This window comes from Ovis aries, chromosome 17 (genome assembly GCF_016772045.2).
Source record: "Ovis aries strain OAR_USU_Benz2616 breed Rambouillet chromosome 17, ARS-UI_Ramb_v3.0, whole genome shotgun sequence".
Classification (NCBI taxonomy): domain Eukaryota; kingdom Metazoa; phylum Chordata; class Mammalia; order Artiodactyla; family Bovidae; genus Ovis; species Ovis aries.
In genome coordinates, this window is record NC_056070.1 from 66,796,953 (window position 1) to 66,815,571 (window position 18,619).

Genomic DNA, 18,619 nt, shown 5'->3' on the forward strand with positions numbered 1-18,619 from the left:
TGTTAGCCCGGTTTCAATTTAATTATAGGTCTTCTAGAAATGGTTCCTGGGAGCAAACCACACATCCTCTAATCTTTTGGTGAACCAAGGCTATGGTAGGGCTTCCTGGAAGAAAGAAATATATATGTTGGTGTATACTGAGCACTCACTGTATGGCACGTTCCATCTCTTGTTTAATCTCCACAAAGACCCTGGCAGGTTGGGATTATCCTTATCGTCATCGTTGCCACTATTTGCAAACTGAGGCTTGAAGCAGTAAAGGAATTTCGCCCAAGATTATAAGGCTAGGAAGTAAGGAAAGTAAGTATCAGTCAGCTGTTGCTGAGTAACGAACAATGCCAAAGCTCACTGGCTTCAGACAGTAAGTACTTATTATTGTTTACAAGCCTATGGGTCAGCTGGGTGGTTCTTCTGGTCTTGACTGGACTCAGCTAGTCGTGACTTGGCTCGCTCATGCTTCTGGATGCTCTAGGATAGCCTTGCTTAAGTCTGTTGTTTGGCTAACTATTGCGCTGGGCTGGTGGGGATTAAGAACCAAGTGTTTTCCATCCTCCAGCAGACTCATGGTAGATGGGCAAGTTCCAAAGTAAAGAACAGAAATGCATAAGGCCTCTTGAGGCCCAGGCTTGGAAAAGACACGCAATCTCCTCCTCTACCAGATGGCTAATCCGAACTAAAGAGATAGGGAAATAGACTCCACTTCCCAACTGAAGGAACTGTAAAGACACATTGCAGATGGCAAACACACAGAGAGGAACAGAGAATAGGGCCAGTTTTGTAAGCAGTGTATTACATAAGACTTCAACTTAAAGTGTTCCCAGCCCATGATTTCCAAGGTCATCCGCGGGAGTCCATCATTCCTGGGGCAAATAGGCCTTTTATGGTTCATCTCACCTTAACTGCAACACCTTCCAGGTGCAGCCGTGAAATTAAAAGCACTTGCTCCTTGGAAGAAAAGCTATGACAAACCTAGGCAGTGTATAAAAAAGCAGAGCCATCCCTTAGTCAACAAGGGTCTGTGTAGTCAAACCTATGTTTTTTCCAGTAGTCATGTATGGATATGAGAGTTGGACCATTAAAAAAAGGCTGAGTGCCAAAGAATTGGTGCTTTTGAATCGTGGTGCTGGAGAAGATTCTTGAATGCCCCTTGGACTGTAAAGAGAGCAAATCAGTCAATCCTCAAGTAAATCAGCCCTGAATATTCATTGGAAGGTCTGTTGCTGAAGCTCCAATACTTTGGCCACTTGTCATGAAGCACAAACTCGTTGGGAAAGACTGATGCTGGGAAAGATTGAAGGCAAAAGGAGAAGAGGGCAGCAGAGGAGAAAACGTTTAATAACATCACACTCAGTGGACGTGAATTTGAGTAAGCTCTGGGAGATAGTGGAGGCCAGAGGAGCCTAGCGTACTGCGGTCCATGGGGTCACAAAGAGTTGGACATGACTTGGCGACTGAACAACACTCTGTCTTCTGTCTGCAGGTAAATTATGGCTCATCTCTTCCCTCTTCCAGTGGTTCTTACTCCCCCTTTCATCCTTGGACATCTGGGTGGGACAGTGCTTTAAGCACTAAGTTCAGAGTCAGTGTATCTGAGTTCTGCTCCCACCTCCCTCACTGATGCTCTTTTGGGCTTCATGGAATTTGTCACCCTCCCTGGATTTCAGTGTTATGTCTGTGCAACAAATAAGATGAAGAAGATTTGATCTGAATTTCCTTCCACTCAAATTCTTTATGATTCTATGAATGGTAAGAGGTTCTCCAGCCCCGGTGGTCCATACCATCATTTGCCTGGCCCCTGTAGGCATTTGATTTTTGCAGTCTATGGACTTAGGATCCCTTCAGCTTTAATTTTTTCTGTGCCTGGTCTGTCTCAACAATCTTGTGAAGAAGGTAGTATTAGCATTGCTGCTCAATCACTTCAGTCATGTCCGACTCTGTGTGACCCCACAGACGGCAGCCCACCAGGCTCCCTCGTCCCTGGGATTCTCCAGGCAAGAACACTGGAGTGGGTTGTCATTTCCTTCTCCAATGCATGAAAGTGAAAAGTGAAAAGTGAAAGTGAAGTCGCTCAGTCGTGTCCGACTCTTAGCGACCCCATGGACAGCAGCCTACCAGGCTCCTCTGCCCATGGGATTTTCCAGGCAAGAGTACTGGAGTGGGGTGCCATTGCCTTCTCCAAGTATTAGCATTACACCCACTTTACTGGTGAGGCGACTGAGGCTTAAAGAGTTGAAGGGACTTGTTTGAAATCTCAGGGTCTTTGTGGGTGACCTGGAGACAGAGTCCACATCTCTTGACCTCCAGCCCACTGAAGGAGACCAGAGACCACAATGGGGCCCTAATCTGGAACTACAGCCTCTCCAGGTTTGGCCCCGGTTTTGTTGAATCACCCAGTTTCCTCATCCTACAGATGTTGCCAAGAAGCCAGATTCCACTCCCTGATGTCCTCAGCTCCTCCTGCATTGATCTTCAGCTTTATGAGGGTGACAGGCCATACCTTTTAATTGCATTATTACATCTTTATGGTCTGCTGATTGAGCAGGTCGCCTCCGCTGGGCAGCCGGGCCCTGGAATTTATATGCGGAACTGAAACATTTATTGGAATCATATTGATAAAGGCATATTGTGAAAAGGCCTGTGACTCTTAAGAAGAGACAGGGGTCCTCAGGAGGCAGGGGGAGAAAGCAGGTCAACTTACTCCCAAGGAGAGAGTCGGCCACTCGTGAGATATGAGGCAGCAGTTTCCTCTATTCTCTGCTCAGCTCTTTAATATTCCCTCTGTCATCAGCCTGCTAGGCTCTGCTAGGAAAGGGCAAGTGCCTGGAAAGGCTGTAGGGAGAGGGGCTGGGAGATTTCTGAAGAGGAGCAGTATTCCAGTTCTTGACAAGTTGGCATTGAAGGTGGGGGCTGCTCCTGCTGTGAGATGGGGGGTGTCCTTCAGGTAGAGGCTCGGCAAGAACAAAGACAGACAGCAGAGACTCCTCCTGGAGGAGATCTGTGAGGAAACTATCCAGCCTGCTTGCTGACTACACTTGAGCTTTGAATATGTACCGTGCTACCCTCAACCCAAACTGATCCCCTCCAATTTAATTTGCAGACATGTCTATTGCAGGAGTCAACAGACCCACCTTCTCAGAGGCTCAGAATGCCTTGGGGTCATCTTTGATCAAGTCTTCCCCTGAATTGATGTATAAATGTGTATATATATCTATATCTGGCTGCACCAGGTCTTCACTGCAACATGCAGGCTCTGTGGTTGTGGCATGTGGGATCCCTTTTATGAGTTGTGGCATGTGGGATCTTTTGGCTTCTCAGGTGGCTCAGTGATAAAGAATCTGCCTGCATTCCAGGAGACCCAGGTCTTTGATCCCTGGGTAGGGGAGATCCCCTGGAGAAGGAAATGGCCACTCACTCCAGTATTCTTGCCTGGGAAGTCCCATGGACAGAGGAGCCTGGCGGGTTGCAGTCCATGGGGTGACAGAGAGTCAAGACGTGGCTGAGCGACTAAACAAGGCGGGATCTTTGGTTGAGGCATGTGAGCTCTTATTCGTGGCATGTGGGATCTGGTTCCCCGCCCAAGAATCAAACCCACGCCCCCTGCTCTGGGAGCATGGGGTCTTAGCCACTGGACCACCAGGGAAGCCCCTCCCCCTCCACTCTTAAACCACTGTTAGCACGTGGGCCGTACTTTTCATCTATTTTGAGAGACTCTGAGCTCCTGTTGAGCTTCACAGTTTCTACTCTGCGTGGAGCCCCCATCAGCTCCCCTTAGATCCTGTCAGTACGCCTCGGAATAAAGTCTCTGTCCAGCTTTCTCCTTCTTAGAAGATCTTCCCTGATAACCCTGTTAAAAATCAACATCCTCACCTCACAGCACTGTCTACTGCCTGATCCTGCTCTCTTTTTCACTTTTAAAGATTTTTTAAAATGTGGACTATTTTTACGGAGAAGGCAATGGCACCCCACTCCAGTACTCTTGCCTGGAAAGTCCCATGGATGGAGGAGCCTGGTGGGCTACAGTCCATGGGGTCGCTAGGAGTCAGACACAACTGAGCGACTTCACTTTCACTTTTCACTTTCATGCATTGGAGAAGGAAATGGCAACCCACTCCAGGGTTCTTGCCTGGAGAATCCCAGGGACGGGGGAGCCTGGTGGGCTGCCGTCTATGGGGTCGCACAGAGTTGGACACGAGTGAAGTGACTTAGCAGCAGCAGCAGGACTATTTTTAAAGTCTTTATTGCATTTATTATAATATTGCTTCTGTTTTATGTTTTGGGCCTCAATGCATGTGGAACTTTAGCTCCCCAACCAGGGATTGAACCTGTATCCCCTGCATTGGGAGGCAGAGTCTTAACCCCTGGACCACCAGGGAAGTCCCCTACTTTGTTTTTCTTCAGAATGCTTCTCTTCACCTACTATGCTCTAGAATTTATTATTTTTGTTAACTTTCTCTCCCACTAAAATGTAAATTCCTGGTGGGCAGGGACTTTCCAATTGTTTTATTCACTGCTGTATCTCCAGCACTGGGAACAGTGTCTGGCATAGGATAGGTGCTCAATAAATATTTGTTTAATGGGTTCGTGAACAAATTTGGTTGCAGCCAGGTCCTGGGGGGCCCTTCAATGTTGCACTGGGGGCTGGAACTTGTACCATGAACTCTAATTTCCACCCTGAACCAAATGGTTTTTGTGGAGCCCTCACATGCATTCAAGGTAATCAGTATGCCTTCCTGGAGGTCTGAATTAGTAATATCATGTGCCAGGGAGTCAACCCTAAATGAGGAATTTGGAAGAGGAATAGCTCAGGGGTTAATTTGAATGTATTTCCGTGTCTCAACACCAGCACATTCTAGGAAAGAGGAATTGCTTTGCATAGTAAATGGTGTTTGCTGTGTAGCTTCTTTCTTAAAGTATGACCTGAGTCATCTGTCTTTTTGATCCTGAAAGGACTTTGGTACCAGGAGGGAGGGGTCTGTGGTGCAGTGTTAATTGGTGTCAACTAATTGGACCTCATGTGTGAACCCCTCCAGGCCATAAGCCACCCACCCTTGGGTCAGTGTTGAAATGACCATAGTTCTTTTCTGAAGTGCTTCCACCTTTGATGAAAAGCAATGGCTCATGGCCAAGTTCACCTCCAGGGGTCTCTCTTTAAGGGGGGGCAGAGGAGATAAGAATTTTAGGGTTGGGGTTCTCAGTTGGAGTGGTCAGATGGCAAGCCTTAAGGCAGATAGCTCTGGGTTGCCGTCTTGTTCAGCCACACACTAGCTGTGTGACCTTGGGTGAGTCCTCGACCATGCAGGGACTTAGTGTCCTCATCTGTGTAGTAGGGATCATGGAGCTTTATTCTGTATGACCGGGGGGAGGGGGATGGAGTGACTAGGCACATACCAGGTACGTATGCAGATTCCCAAAAGTGTCTTCTTCTAGACATGCATGAGCGATTGTTGAATGAATAAATGAAGGTATGCCATTCAGAGGTTGCCGGGGTGCACAGTGTCCCCAGTCAAGAAAGTCGGCAGGACTTGCGTTGCTTGTCCCCTTGGGCATTAAAAGTGTGGAGGCTGTTCATGAAGAATCCCAAACTTGAAGAAACCCATGCTATCAGGAACTGAGGGAGTCTTTGAGAGCCTTTTCATTTTGAAGGGGAGTAGAATCAAGGCCCAGAGAGGGAAAGGGATGGGGCCAAGGACACACAGCAAGTGAGGGGCAGGATTGAGGTTGGACTCAAGGTGCCCTTTTTCCTACGATGTGGCCACCCCAGCCTCTCCACAGGTGTTTTCCTGAAAATGCACAGGAGAGAAGAGGGCAGCATCTAGACCTGTGGTCCGGACACTTAGTTCAGAAGAAGAAAATAAGCAACACTCTCGGGCCCCCTCCTGACCTAAGCTGCAGGCCCGGGAAATCCACACGGCGGAGGATAGACAAAGACAAACTTCACGAGGGGTCAAGAGATGCAAGAAAAGGCAGGCAGGCGCAGTAATTAATAATGCTCAGCGGTAGATTGTGTTGGGGTGAGCACTGAGACGCCTATTGATCAGAGAGGTAAACACAAATCCCGTCAGGGTCCCGTCAGCCCTGGGTCAATATGCTTCCATATATAAAGATGCCGGGAGCTGTTGCTGATACTGGGGAGGTCTTAATCAGGGCAGTCGAGAGAGAGCTCTCACCTCGTGGGCTCACCCAGCCCCTCGGGGATGTGTCTGCTCTGCGAGCCACTCTTCTGTAGGCGCTGTCTATCCATGCATTTGTTCATTCATTCATTCAACATGCTCTAGATGCTTCCTGCATATCAAGCGGCTTGGAGGCACTACGATAGAGCAGTGGGCAAGAAGGCAGTCCTTGCCACAGTGGGGCTCACAGAATAGACAAATGAATACTTTCAGATATTGTTGAGTGCTGCGAAGAATCACAGAGAGAGGTAGGTAGAGAGCAGGTGGAAGGAGATGGCGTCTTGCTGAGACTGCATGCTCAGGGAACAGCTCTCTGAGAAGGCGACCTCTGTGCTGAGATCCTAATGAGGAGAAGGAACCAGCCCTGAGAACACAGAGCGAAGGGCTCTCCAGGTTTAGGGAACAGCATGTGCAAAGGCCCTGGGATGGGGAAGAGCTTGGGATGTTGGAGGAACCGAAAGGAATAAGGTTTTGTTCTAAGTGATGAGGCCATGAGGGTGATCAGCCAGCCCCTTTCAGTGAGGGCCCCTTAGCAAGGAGGCATTCAATCACCTGGAGTTAGGGACAGGCTTCTGGCTGGAGTCTGGCAGACCCAGTCCTGCTTGAGTGTGGAGCTCTGTTCCAGCTTCTCCCATTTTGGAACCTCTGTTTCCTTATTCACAACACGCAGGGCATGGGCCCTGACCTTCCATCGCTGACGTTCTGGCCTTCTACTGTAGACGTGTGTGCGTGCATGCTCAGTCACTTAGTCATGTCTGAATCTTTTGCGACCCCATGGATGGTAGCCTGCCAGGCTCCTCAGTCCGTGGGATTCTTCGGGCAAGAATACTGGAGTGGGTTGCCGTTACCTCCTCCAGGGGACTCTCCCCAACCCAGGAAAGAAACCCATCTCTGCTGAGTCTCCTGCCTGGGCAGGCAGGTTCTTTACCACTGAGCTACCTGGGAAGCTCTTCCAAGAATATGAGATGCAAATAGATAACCTCTACACGCATCAGTCACTAATCCACGTGTAGGAAAGCCTTGACCACTAGACCATGAGGCTCTGGTGACCATGCTCTGTGGGTGGCAGGTGACCACACCGAGGGCAGGAGGCCCAACGAAAACCCAGGGAATGGCAGAGGGCATCCTCGGGGTCAAGGTCACCCACCCCGGCAGTGCCAGATCTCCACCTGTCCGATCCCTAGGTGTCTCAGCCATGAAATTAGAAGACGCTTGCTCCTTGGAAGAAAAGCTATGACCAATCTAGACAGCATATTAAAAAGCAGAGACATTACTTTGCCAATAAAGGTCCATCTAGTCAAAGCTATGGTTTTTCCATGTATGAATGTGAAAATTGGACTATAAAGAAAGCTGAGTGCTGAAGAACTGATGCTTTTGAACTGTGGTGCTGGAGAAGACTCTTGAGAGTCCCTTGGACATCAAGGAGATCCAACCAGTCCATCCTAAAGGAGATCAGTCGTGAATATTCACTGGAAGGACTGATGCTGAAGCTGAAACTCCAGTACTTTGGCCACCTGATGCTTAGAACGGACTCATTTGAAAAGACCCTGATGTTGGGAAAGATTGAAGGCAAGAGGAGAAGGGGACGACAGAGAATGAAATGGTTGGATGTCATTACTGACTTGATGGACATGAGTCTGAGCAAGCTCTGGGAGCTGGTAATGGACAGGAAAGCCTGGTGTGCTGCAGTCCATGGGGTCACAAAGAGTCAGTCATGACTGAGTGACTGAACTGAACTGAGGTGTCTCAGATGCCAGGGATGACCTTGGGGAAACCAGCTGGTCTGACCCATCTCACCTGGGGAGCCAGCACAGGCCCATGGTCCCTGGAGGATACAGGCCTTCTGAGCGATGCTAGCTAAACTGAGCTCCATCCATCAGTCTTGGTGTCTGAGGAGGGAGAGAGGTGGTAGTTATGGATGAGATGGGAGAGAGAGCAAAACTCAGAAAAGCATTCGCCTGAGAACGGCATGACCTGCAGGTTGGGAGTGCACACGTGCGCAGCTCTGTCTGGGGGATGGAGATGTGTGTGTTGGTGCAGACACACACGTATGACTCCCTGGGCCTGTGTGAGAGTGAATGCAAATGCCGGGAAGGCGGGGGCTGAGTCTAGCTCCCTCCCGGCTGAATCCCCAGCACCTGGTGCGTGGTGAGAGATCAATAAACATTTGTAGAGTGAATGCATAAATGTGTGCTCGCGTGGAAAAGTTAGAGTTATCTGTTTTCTAACTTGACAATCTGTTATTTGAGCTTTCTGCCCAGGAAATACATTGAGAAAATACTTGGCATTGTGGTCCACACCCACCGTTTCTTTTTTTAAATTTATTTTAAAAAATTTTATCGATGAACAACATACATACATGGAAGTGTGCACACCCCCTGTGTACATCCTAATGGACTGTCACAAAATGAGCACCCAAGAGGGAGAATAAGCACGTTTCCAGCGCCCGTAAGCTGCCTCGGGCCCTGCCTAGTTACTATCCTCCACGAGTAACCTGTCTTCCAGCAACGTAGACTAGTTCTGCTGCTTGTCTCGACACTTTATACAAATGCAATTGTGCAACCGGTACTCATCTGTGTTGGCCTCCTTTGCTCAATATTATGTTTGTGAAAATCAGCCACATTGCCCAAGGGAAGTTGTAGTCTGTTTATTTTCATTTTTACGTGGCAAGGTTTGGCAAATTTGTTCTGGAAAGAGCCAGAGAGTAAATACTCGAGGCTCTGCAGGCTATACTATTTCTTCTGCAACTGCTCATCTTTGCCAGTTAGTGCAAAAGCCGCCGTAGACAGTATGTAGTGAATGGATGCGGCTGCATTCCAATAAAACTTTATTTACAAGACAGGAAGTGGTCGGATATGACAGTGGGCTGGATTTGCCCATCTCATCATGTGGCATGGCTTCCTGGGCGTATGGTGCAATCTTTCTGTTTAAATGGTTGACGGAGATTCAGGTAGTTCTCAGTTTTAGCTTGTTACAAAGAATGCTGCTGTGACTGTGCTCTCACCATCTTTTGGCACACATATATTCTCATTTTTGTTGTGTGCTTACCTAGATGTGGGATCTCTGGGTCCTAGGAGGTACTGTTAGATGAGGAACGGTAGCACTGATGATCCTCTATTAGGTGAGCTCTTGGGTTTTGACTGTTTCCCCCCCTTCCTCCATGCTGTTGCTTTGTATTAAAGTAGGGAAAGTGTTAGTCGCTTGGTCGTGTCCAACTCTTTGTGACCCCATGGACTGTAGCCCGCCAGGCTCCTCTGTCCATGAAATTCTCCAGGGAAGAGTGCTACAGTGGGTGGCCATTCTCTTGTCCAGGCGATCTTCCTGACTCAGGGATCGAACCTGGATCTGCTGTATTGCAGGCAGATTCTTTACCGACTGAGCCACCAGGCACCGCTTATTTCTGCCCCAGGACCTGGCCTCAGGGGCTGCAGCATCACTGCAGACACAGGGAAGGCAGTCACCAGCTTGCAGGAAACAAAGCGGATCTGTGGTGCAGCCTAGGGCTGAAGGACTGGCAGCATCACGACCCAGAAGCTCAAAGGGAACCACTCAGGTGACAGGTTTTATAAGCTCAGCTCTTCTCTTTGGTACATTTCCTTTTCCTGCCATTTCATCTCCCATTTCCTTGACCACAATAGCCTGCATTTCATGGCAAGCACAGAAGGCCTTATTTACAAAACGAAAGAAAATTTGGGTCTTTAAGAAGGCTAGTTGGAAACAGTGCTGACCTCTGTTTCTAAACAAGGTGACCTGTTCAGTGAAGCCCATGATCCCTTGAGTATCTTCCTTCAAAGACCTCCTAACCTAGCCCCTCTCAGCTCAGCCCAGAAAGCCGACAGATATGACTGGGTTCTGTAAGCACTAGCTTTCCAGCATTCCTTGGCCATGGTAGGGAACAGCATGCAATTGGACGGCTAAAAACAAACTCGTTCGAGTTCAGACTCTGCCTGGACCCTCAACATTCTGTAACCTGGACAGATTATTTAGTCTTCCTGTGACTCCACTACTATACATTACCTCATCTGACTCTCCCAGCGACAGTCAGGCAGCAGGCACGGGTACCATCCTCGCTTGACAGATCCAGAAATAGAGGGTTTAGAAACGACACAGACCTGCTCGAGGACCCACCCATGTCTGCTCCCTGGACTCTCATGTTAGAGACCATCTGTTGCTCTGAAGCGCTAACCCCACTTATGCGCCAAAATGGTTTCCTTTGGAAAAGTCACCATTTGTGCTTTTGAAGTCCTGGGTTTGGCTAATCAGGAGCAATCTCCTTTTCTTGGAGAAATAATTCAGTGTTGGATGCAATCATGGAAAAAGTGAGTCCCCTCCAAATTCTTGCAATGAGACAGTCAGTGCTGAGGACAAAATGTTGAGGTCTTTTGAGGAGACGGTGCCTCTTAGTAAGTGGAGATGCTTTCAACCTCCCCCCCCCCAGTGGAAAAACCTGCTGTTTCAAATTTCCAACAACTGCCTTTCTGTTCAGATTCTGGCGCGGAGTGGGATTTTCATGCCACGGGCCATCTCTGGTGTCAGGGCTTTTCTGATGCGCTCCACCAATTTTGAGCATCAAGGCAGCCAGGAGTGAAGCTGGTATTTGCAAATGTATTTCCACTTCCTCAGAAATAACAGATGTTTGCTGGAAAAAATTAAAGTTGCCTAGTTGATTATGAGCTATCAGAAGCAAGGCACTGGCTGTTCTCAGCCAGTCCTCCACTTTCCCCATGACGGTGTTTTGTTCTGTCGGCAAACTTATCAAGTGACTCTAGTGCTTTCGTTGGCATCACCTGGAAAGTGTGCCTGTGGAATTTACCCATAGGCAGCTGGCAGGCGGTTTCCTGTCTGGGTGTTTTTGTGAATTAATCTGGTTGGAAAAACTGTCGGGAAGGGCTGGGTTTGAAGTCTGACCAAGAGATCACCCTGTGCTTGAGACTTGTTCTTCAAGCATTGAGCGCATAAGGAAGCCTTTACATCGATGTTGGAGTAAAACCAGAATGGCACCCCACACTCGGAAGTGCCCATTTTCATCCACGGACTACTGAGGTTGGGAGTGGTGGGGCATGGGGTAACTTGGAGGTCAAGCTCAGAGCTCTGGAAGGTCTTGAAACTACAGAGAGTGGCCTGTGGATCCTGGAACATCAAAGAACCCCCAGTCTGAGACCCAGAGCCCAAGTATACATGGACTGTCCGCCAACCAGAGGCCAAGGATGGGAAAGCCCTCCCCTTCTCGGGTAGCCTGAGTTTGGATAGATGTGAAGCAAGACCGCTGTGTCATGCAAGAATCCCTGCTTCCGCCCACCCTTTCCCACCTGGGGTTTTGTTGAAGACCATTTTCTTAGTCTTTTCCGGCGGGCTGTCCGCAAGGAGGTGGGCAAACCTTTGCCAGCTCGTCTTGAAGCTGTTTGAAAGGGTGTTACAGAAAGGTGCAGGGACGTGTTGGCAAAGGCAACTGCACAAAACCATCCAAGGAACAAATTTGCCTGTGGGAAAAGGGTCAAGATTGCTCCAGCCATCGACACTGGAGAAGCCAAAGCCACTTGTCCTCACCGCCTCGGCCTGGCTGTAGATACAACCCAAAGAGAGCACCTCACTGGTGTTCCGGGCCCTCGGGTCCACGGTCAGCCTCGGGTAATGAGCAGCCTAGGCTGTGAATGAGGTTTGGAGTAGAAATCCATCTGAGGCCTCTCTCCCTGCCAGTGTCTACAGCTTAATAATTGCTTCCTTGCTCCCACTGCATTCGGGTTCAAGAGAAGCGCCAGCCCCTCCAGCAGCATTATGCAAATCGGGCCCAGTGCGTTCCGGCGGCAGCGGCATATAGAATATGTAAATTTATGGTGGTGGTGGCGGAGGCGGCTGCTTAAGACAGAAGATTTCTCAATGATGAAATTAGATTTTCTGGAAAGAAGCTTCCGAGGACTCGTCTCCTGTTCCCCTGCCTTGTGCTGTGCCGTAGCCACCAAACCGGTGCTCTGGGAAATAATTAACTGAGTTACAGGCTCGAACCTATTTTCCAAAAAAAGAAAAATAAAGAAAGAAAGAAGGAGAGAAGAAATAGACCAGGTTGTACGAGGCCACAACAAATCCATACTTCACGGAGCATGTCAACAGGAAGGGAGGCTGGGAGGAGGGAGGCGGGCAGTGGGGAGCTTCGGGCTGTGGTTGGCAGGAGGAACTGACACAAAGTGGGGATAGCGTCCACCTCCCCCTGGCCCGTACGTGGGCAAGAGTGGGAGGATGGACCTGGCTTCTGCTCCAGGCTAGCACCACTGCTTTTTATCTGCTTTATGTACCTGCCTTCTCCCGATTTTGTTTACAAGAAAGCATTTACGTCATTTTTAAAAAATTGAAAGATCATTCATGTAGACCAGATCAAGCTTGAACATGCATCAGACCTACCGGGACGGCTTGTTAAACACAGACTGCGGAGTGCTCCTCCCAGAGTCTCAGCGTCGGTCCAGGCAGGGCTCAGACATGCTCATTTCCAGCAAGCTTCCGGGGGATGGTGATGCCGCTGGCCCCGGGAGACAGCCTGAGAGTCACTGCTCTAGACTGAAGCCTTTATTGGAAAGACAGGGGCCCAAAGAGTTAGGTGACTGACTGCAAGTCACCCAGTGGAGACAAGACCAGGGTGCAGAGCGGGCTTTTCATCATCACCACCATCACTGTCACTGGCATCATCTTTGGGGTCACTCTTCTCTGCTGAGAGCTTTCCATGTGCCAGGCACATATATTCCTTCCTTCAGGTAGCCCTTGGCCCTAATTCCACACAGGAGCTGCACAATTATTCCCAACGAGGTTCCTGTTATAGACAGAATGCTTGTGTTCCCCCTTCAAATTCCAGCGTTGAAGCCATAACCCCTAGTGTGATGGTATTTGGAGGTGGGAGCTTTAAGAGGTAAATAGGTTTATTTTTAATGTTTTTTTAAAATATTGATTGGAGATTCTTTTGTTGAAGTATTTATTTGAATGTGTTACAATATTTCTTCTGTTTCATGTTTTGGGTTATTTTGGCCTTGAAGCACACAGGCTCTTAACTCCCCCAACTAGGGATCGAACCCACACTCCCTGCATTGGAAGGTAAAGTCTTAACCCCTGGACCTCCAGGGAAGTCCTGGTAAATGGGTTTAGATGAGGTCATGAGGGTGGGGACCCCATAATGGGATTAGTGCCCTAATAATGGTAAAAAAGGTACAAATCGCTGTCTCGTACATACACATATACATCCATATTCTCTCTCCACGCACACACACAGAGGAGGGGAGGTCACACACAGTGAGGAGGCAGCCGCCTATAAGCCAGAATGAGAGGCCTCACCAGACACAGAATCTTCCGACATCTTGATCTTGAATTCCCAAGGCTCCAGAGTTGCAAGAAGTAAATTTATCCTTTGAGCCACTCAGCCTTTGGTACTTGTTGTAGCAGCACAAACCAACTAAGACCGTCGCTAAGGCTCGAGTTTAAGAGGCTTCATCTCCGGATCCTCAGGTTTCTTATCTGTAAAATGGGGACATGTGACCAGTGTTGGGAGGATTCAGTGAGATGTTATGCACAATGTGCTGGGCACAGAGCCTAGCGCTACAGAAGGGGCTCAGTTACTGGATTATAGTCATCAGTTCAGTTCATTTCAGTTCAGTCGCTCAGTCGCGTCCAACTCTTTGTGACCCCATGAATCGCAGCACGCCAGGCCTCCCTGTCCATCACCATCTCCCGGAGTTCACTCAGACTCACGTCCATCGAGTCCATTATGCCATCCAGCCATCTCATCCTCGGTTGTCCCCTTCTCCTCCTGCCCCCAATTCCTCCCAGCATCAGAGTCTTTTCCAATGAGTCAACTCTTCACATGAGGTGGCCAAAGTACTGGAGCTTCAGCTTTAGCATCATTCCTTCCAAAGAAATCCCAGGGTTGATCTCCTTCAACCCTGATTGGATCTCCTAGCAGTCCAAGGGACTCTCAAGAGTCTTCTCCAACACCACAGTTCAAAACCATCAGTTCTTCGGTGCTCAGCCTTCTTCACAGTCCAACTCTCACATCCATACATGACCACAGGAAAAACCATAGCCTTGACTAGACGGACCTTGGTAGGCAAAGTAATGTCTCTGCTTTTGAATATGCTATCTAGGCTGGTCATAACTTTTCTTCCAAGGAGTAAGTGTCTTTTAATTTCATGGCTGCACTCACCATCTGCAGTGATTTTGGAGCCCCCAAAAATAAAGTCTGACACTGTTTCCACTGTTTCCCCATCTATTTGCCATGAAGTGATGGGACCGGATGCCATGATCTTCGTTTTCTGAATGTTGAGCTTTAAGCCAACTTTTTCACTCTCCTCTTTCACTTTCATCAAGAGGCTTTTTAGCTCCTCTTCACTTTCTGCCATAAGGGTGGTGTCATCTGCATATCTGAGGTTATTGCTATTTCTCCTAGCAATCTTGATTCCAGCTTGTGTTTCTTCCAGCCCAGTGTTTCTCATGATGTACTCTGCATAGAAGTTAAATAAGCAGGGTGACAATATACAGCCTTGACGCACTCCTTTTCCTATTTGAAACCAGTCTGTTGTTCCATGTCCAGTTTTAACTGTTGCTTCATGGCCTGCATACAGATTTCTCAGGAGGCAGGTCAGGTGGTCTTGTATTCCCATCTCTTTCAGAATTTTCCACAGTTTATGGTGATCCACACAGTCAAAGGCTTTGGCATAGTCAATAAAGCAGAAATAGATGTTTTTCTGGAACTCTCTCGCTTTTTCCATGATCCAGCGAATGTTGGCAATTCAATCTCTGGTTCCTCTGCCTTTTCTAAAACCAGCTTGAACATCAGAGAGTTCATGGTTCATATATTGCTGAAGCCTGGCTTGGAGAATTTTGAGCATTACTTTACTAGTGTGTGAGATGAGTGCAATTGTGCGGTAGTTTGAGCATTCTTTGGCATTGCCTTTCTTTGGAATTGGAATGAAAACTGACCTTTTCCAGTCCTGTGGCCACTGCTGAGTTTTCCAAATTTGCTGGCATATTGAGTGCAGCACTTTCACAGCATCATCTTTCAGGATTTGAAATAGCTCAACTGGAATTCCATCACCTCCTCTAGCTTTGTTTGTAGTGATGCTTTCTAAGGTCCACTTGACTTCACATTCCAAGATGTCTGGCTCTAGATTAGTGATCACATCATCATGATTATCTGGGTCATGAAGATCTTTTTTGTACAGTTCTTCTGTGTATTCTTGCCACCTCTTTTTAATATCTTAATATCCGTACCATTTCTGTCCTTTATTGAGCTCATCTTTGCATGAAATGTTCCCTTGGTATCTCTAGTTTTCTTAAAGAGATCTCTAGTCTTTCCCATTCTGTTCTTTTCCTCTATTTCTTTGCATTGATCACTGAGGAAGGCTTTCTTATCTCTTCTTGCTATTCTTTGGAACTCTGCATTCAGATGCTTACATCTTTCCTTTTCTCCTTTGCTTTTCGCCTCTCTTCTTTTCACAGCTATTTGTAAGGCCTCCCTAGGCAGCCATTTTGCATTTCTTTTCCATGGGGATGGTCTTGATCCCTGTCTCTTGTACAATGTCACGAACCTCATTCCATAGTTCATCAGGCACTCTATCTATCAGATCTAGGCCCTTAAATCTATTTCTCACTTCCACTGTATAATCATAAGGGATTTGATTTAGGTCATACCTGAATGGTCTAGCAGTTTTCCCTATTTTCTTCAATTTGAGTCTGAATTTGGTAATAAGGAGTTCATGATCTGAGCCACAGTCAGCTCCTGGTCTTGTTTTCGTTGACTGTATGGAGTTTCTCCACCTTTGGCTGCAAAGAATATAATCAATCTGATTTCGGTGTTGACCATCTGGTGATGTCCACGTGTGGAGTCTTCTCTTGTGTTGTTGAAAGAGGGTGTTTGCTATGACCAGTGCATTTTCTTGGCAAATCTCTATTAGTCTTTGCCCTGCTTCATTCCGCATTCCAAGGCCAAATCTGCCTGTTACTCCAGGTGTTTCTTGACTTCCTACTTTTGCATTCCAGTCCCCTATAATGAAAAGGACATCTTTTTTGGGGTATTAGTTCTAAAAGGTCTTGTAGGTCTTCATAAAACCATTCAGCTTCAGTTTCTTCAGAGTTACTGGTTGGGGCATAGACTTGGATAACTGTGATATTGAATGGTTTGCTTTGGAGACGAACAGAGATCATTCTGTCGTTTTTGAGATTGCATCCAAGTACTGCATTTTGGACTCTTTTGTTGCCCATGATGGCTACTCCATTTCTTCTGAGGGATTCCTGCCCACAGTAGTAGATATAATGGTCATCTGAGTTAAATTCACCCATTCCAGTCCATTTTAGTTCGCTGATTCCTAGAATGTTGATGTTCACTCTTGCCATCTCTTGTTTGACCACTTCCTATTTGCCTTGATTCATGGACCTGACATTCCAGGTTCCTATGCAATATTGCTCTTTACAGCATCGGATCTTGCTTCTATCACTGGTCACATCCACAGCTGGGTACTGTTTTTGCTTTGGCTCCATCCCTTCATTCTTTCTGGAGTTATTTCTCCTCTGATCTCCAGTAGCATATTGGGCACCTAATGACCTGGGGTGTTCCTCTTTTGGTATCCTATCATTTTGCCTTTTCATACTGTTCATGAGGTTCTCAAGGCAAGAATACTGAAGTGGTTTGCCATTCCCTTCTCCAGTGGACCACATTCTGTCAGACCTCTCCACCATGACCGACCCATCTTGGGTTGCCCCGCAGGCATGGCTTAGTTTTATTGAGTTAGACAAGGCTGTGGTCCTAGTGTGATTAGATTGACTAGTTTTTTGTGAGTATGGTTTCAGTGTGTCCACCCTCTGATGCCCTCTTGCAACACCTACCATCTTACTTGGGTTTCTCTTACCTTGGGCGTGGGGTATCTCTTCACGGCTGAAGAGATAGTCGTCAGTATTGTTCTTTAATTATTGTTATTAATTGGATGGTGGAGACTGGGGCATAGAGTGGGGTCGTGGAGTGAGCTTGGGAATAAGAATGAGGATCTTGTGTACAGTTCCAAGCCCTAAACTCACCTGTTATGAGACTTGCATGTAGGACACTGCTCTTCTCTAAGACCCAGCTTCTGCAAAAAGAGTGCATGGGGCTTGGTGGTCCCAGGACATGCCCAGCTCTACTATCTCTGATTCCATCTTTCCAAAGGTGGGGCCATCCCTCACCCCCATGTTGCTCCAGCATGGCTGTCCTCCTTCTCCTGGACTGTTGCTCAGCCTCCTCCTGACCTCCTTGCCTCCAGTCTCACCCTATCTCCACTTTTCCAAAAGTCTCAGAGGGCAATCTGATACTCAAACCCTTCAGTAGCTATTTCCCTTCTTTGGATCAAGTCTAAGCATCTCAGCCTAGCATCCAAACTCCTTCACGCTCTGGTTCCTCTCAGCCCCTCATCTCCTGCATCTCCTTCTTACACTCTGTTTTCCAGTAAAATGCACAAGTTTATGTCAACCCTCAGGCACCATGCTCTTTCCTACCTTTGTTCTTGCTGCTTTCTGCCTGGTGCTCCGCCCCTGCTCTTTCTCTCTTTGTCTGTAAACTGGTTGAACTTCAGTGCTCAGCTCAGATATGTTGGGCCCTGAGAAACCTTCCCTAACCTACCTTCTTCCTGTCTCCAACCCCAGGCTCCTGGATGTCCTTCCTCGGAGTTGCTTGGAGGTATCTCGTCCTGGTACTTAACACTTTCTAGTGTAAAGGTTTTTCCCCTAGACAGTGACTAGCTTAAAAGGAAGAGATAAACTTCTTAATCAGGGATCTTGGGAGTTTTTCTGTCTTGTTGTTTGCTTCATCTGCTGTCTATAAACATCTTGAGTACAGGGCCTTCTATATTTTTGCTTGCTGCTGTAATTGCTGCTCTTATTTTCATGCCTGGCACATTGTAGATATTTAATCCTTGAATTAATAAATCTGAAATCTCTACCCATTTTCACAGATTTCTTATTAACTGTTCTATCCCTGCAGCCTACCACATGCCTGGCACGGACATGGTCAGGAAATAGTTCCTGAATGAATGAATAGGTAAATAAAATGCATGACTACATGTATAACTGTATCAGTCAGCTGTTGCTGTGTAACCAACAGCCACTAACTCTCAGTTGCATGCAACAATAAGCATTTATTTTTCATCTAGCCTTATCCTGTGAGTCAGCTGGGAGAGCTCCAAGCTACAGGTGGTGTCTGGCTCAGCTCCACGTGTGTGTCATCCTCTATGGACCAGCAATCTAACCAGAATATAGCGAGGACAGAGGTACAAGAGGAAAAGTGGAAACACACGTGGTTTCTTAAGGTCTCATCCCAGAACTAGTACCTTGGCCCTTCTATTCCAGTATCATTGGCCAAAGCTAGGCATGTGGTCAAGCTCAGTCAGTGGACAAGGATGCACCCTCTAAGAGGAGAGGTTTCAAAGTGTCATGGTAGAAGGTATGGA

General features: G+C 47.6%; 1 pseudogene; it reads right to left on the bottom strand.

The window, feature by feature from the left end:
* Positions 1 to 13,614: 13,614 nt before the first annotated feature.
* Positions 13,615 to 16,652, bottom strand: LOC132658025 (craniofacial development protein 2-like; annotated as a pseudogene).
* Between the last annotated feature and the right edge of the window lie 1,967 nt (positions 16,653 to 18,619).